Consider the following 3378-nt stretch of genomic DNA (forward strand, 5'->3'; position numbering starts at 1 on the left):
CCAATATTCAAATCGATACTTCATAATCAAAATACATATTTAAAAAATATATATTTTGATTTGAGATATTATCATGTCTTAAAGAAAAACAAAAAAGTAACCCTGTTTTTGAGTAAGCTTTCATATACATTGATTTGATGTGGCATAAACCAAAACACAATTTCTTAAGTCAAAAATATAAGTCAGAACACAGCGCCTGTATTCTCTCATGTGAATTCAGGTCCTCTGACAGGGAAAATGTATTTCCACAATGAGAAGATTGGAAAGGCTTCTCTCCATAGTGTCTTCTTTCATGCACTTTCAGGTTCCCTGCATTTCTAAAACTCTTTCCACACTGGGAGCAGTGGAAAGGCATCCCTCCTGTGTGTGTCATCTCATGCATTTTCAAGTTCCCTAACTAGGTAAAACTTTTCCACAGTGTGTCCACTCATGTGATTTCAGGTAGCCTAGCTGGGTAAATCTATTTCCACAGTCTGAGCAGTGGTAGGGCTTCTCCCGTGTGTGTGTTCTCATGCATTTTCAGATTCCCTAACCAAGTAAACCTCTCCGCACTGGGAGCAGTGGAAAGGCATCTCTCCTTCTCATGTGTGTGTCATCTCATGCATTTTCAGGTTCCATGAATGGGTAAAACTTTTCCCACACAAGGAGCATTGGAATGGTTGTTCTCCTGGGTGTATTCTCTCRTGATCTTTCAGATGCGCTGACTGAATAAATCTCTTTCCACATTGGGCACATTGGAAACGCCTCTCTACWRAGTGTGTTCTCTCRTGTTTTTTCAGGTCCCCAGATGAGAARAATTCATTTCCACACTGGGAGCATAGATATGGCTTCTTTCCAGTGTGTGTCCTTTCATGCAGTTTTAGATTGCCTGAGTGTCCAAAACCCTTTCCACACTGGTAGCATAGATATGGCTTCTCTCCAGTGTGTGTTCTTTCATGCACTTTTAGATGCCCTGAGAGTCTAAAACCCTTTCCACACTGGGAGCATTGATATGGCTTCTCTCCTGTATGTATCATCTCATGCGTTTTCAGATTCCCTGCRTGTCTAAAACACTTTCCACACTGGGAGCAGTGGTGTGGTCTTGCTGGTTTGATCTTCTGTGGGTCTGGTTTCCCTGAAGGACTTTTCCYGTGAGAGTCTGGTCTTTCACCTGCTGAAGACAAACAGAATATTTGGTTAAACAGAGAGACCTGAAAGAAACCTCTACATCAGTGGTTCCTAAATGTTTTATAGTCCCGGACCCCTTCAAACATTCAACCTTTAGCTGCGAACCCCCTCTTAGCACTAGGGTCAGCACACTCTCAAATGTTTTTCCAAACTCTCAAATCATTGTAAGCCTGCCACACACACACACACTATACATTTATTAAACATAAGAACGAGTTTGTCGCAACCCGGCTCGTGGGAAGTGACAAAGAGCTGTTATAGTACCAGGGCACAAATAATCATAATCAATAATGTTGTACTTTATTTACCCATCTCACATATAAAACTTTATTTGTTCATCGAAAATTGTGAGTAACTCACCACAGATGAATGAGAAGCGTGTGCTTGAAAGGATACACATAACTCTGCAATGTTGGGTTGTATTGGAGAGAGTCAGTCTTAAAATCATTTTCCACACACAGTCTGTGCCTGTATTTAGTTCTCATGCTCGTGAGGGCCAAAAATCCACTCTCACATAGGTACGTGGTTGCAAAGGGCATCAGTGTCTTAGCAGCGCGATTTGCCAAAGGCAGGATACTCTGAGCGCAGCCCAATCCAGAAATCTGGCAGTGGCTTCTGATTAAATAACATTTTCACAGAACCGCTTGTTGCAATTTTGATGAGGCTCTTTCGTTCAGATATCGGTAAGTGGACTGGAGGTAGGGCATGAAAGGGATAACGAATCCAGTTGTTTGTGTCATCCGTTAATTGTGTAACCCAACTCACCTCAGGTGCTTCGCTATATCACATTTGACATTGTCCGTAAGCTTGAGTTCATTTGCACACAAAAAAAAGTATTATACAATGATGGAAAGANCCAAGGGGCAAATCGACAGATCTCACACCCAGTCGAATCGGGGACCTAAACCAGCGACCTCTCGGGCTACCGGCCCAAGGTCCCAAACGCCAGGCCACCAACCATCTAAGACCCACACACAGCCCCCCCCCCCCAAAACCTCTCAACATCCTGGTACTCAAATGAAACTGGTATACTTACCTATTGATGCTATTTTTGTTTCTCCACCAGTTTTGATCCTGATCTAATAATTTACACTTTGCAATATCCAAATCATGCATCAAATCAAATGTCTTTAGTAATATCCAAATCATATCYAAGAGGTTTCAAGGTTAGAATCTAGAAATGCACATTCTATTAATCTATATAATAATTTACATTATTAAATACCAATATTCAAATCGATACTTCATAATCAAAATACATATTTAAAAAATATATATTTTGATTTGAGATATTATCATGTCTTAAAGAAAAACAAAAAAGTAACCCTGTTTTTGAGTAAGCTTTCATATACATTGATTTGATGTGGCATAAACCAAAACACAATTTCTTAAGTCAAAAATATAAGTCAGAACACAGCGCCTGTATTCTCTCATGTGAATTCAGGTCCTCTGACAGGGAAAATGTATTTCCACAATGAGAAGATTGGAAAGGCTTCTCTCCATAGTGTCTTCTTTCATGCACTTTCAGGTTCCCTGCATTTCTAAAACTCTTTCCAAACTGGGAGCAGTGGAAAGGCATCTCTCCTGTGTGTGTCATCTCATGCATTTTCAAGTTCCCTAACTAGGTAAAACTTTTCCACAGTGTGTGTCCACTCATGTGATTTCAGGTAGCCTAGCTGGGTAAATCTATTTCCACAGTCTGAGCAGTGGTAGGGCTTCTCCCCCATGTGTGTTCTCTCATGCGTTTTCAGATTCCCTAACCAAGTAAACCTCTCCGCACTGGGAGCAGTGGAAAGGCATCTCTCCTTCTCACGTGTGTGTCATTTCATGCGTTTTCAAGGTCCCTAAGTGGGTAAAACTTTTTCCACACTGGGAGCAGCTGAAAGGCTTCCCTCCTGTGTGTGTCATCTCATGCATTTTCAGGTTCCATGAATGGGTAAAACTTTTCCCACACAAGGAGCATTGGAATGGTTGTTCTCCTGGGTGTATTCTCTCATGATCTTTCAGATGCGCTGACTGAATAAATCTCTTTCCACATTGGGCACATTGGAAACGCCTCTCTACAGAGTGTGTTCTCTCATGTTTTTTCAGGTCCCCAGATGAGAAGAATTCATTTCCACACTGGGAGCATAGATATGGCTTCTTTCCAGTGTGTGTCCTTTCATGCAGTTTTAGATTGCCTGAGTGTCCAAAACCCTTTCCACACTGGTA

At 41.3% G+C, this 3378-nt stretch overlaps 2 pseudogenes; both read right to left on the reverse strand.

Annotated features, from left to right (window-relative positions):
• Positions 1 to 44: 44 nt before the first annotated feature.
• LOC112075057 (zinc finger protein 239-like) overlaps positions 45 to 3378 on the reverse strand; it is a 22789-nt pseudogene continuing 19455 nt past the window's right edge.
• The window catches only part of LOC139025615 (zinc finger protein 664-like), a 20122-nt pseudogene continuing 18773 nt past the window's right edge, over positions 2030 to 3378 (reverse strand).

Source organism: Salvelinus sp. IW2-2015, unplaced genomic scaffold, assembly GCF_002910315.2.
Source record: "Salvelinus sp. IW2-2015 unplaced genomic scaffold, ASM291031v2 Un_scaffold2963, whole genome shotgun sequence".
NCBI lineage: Eukaryota > Metazoa > Chordata > Actinopteri > Salmoniformes > Salmonidae > Salvelinus > Salvelinus sp. IW2-2015.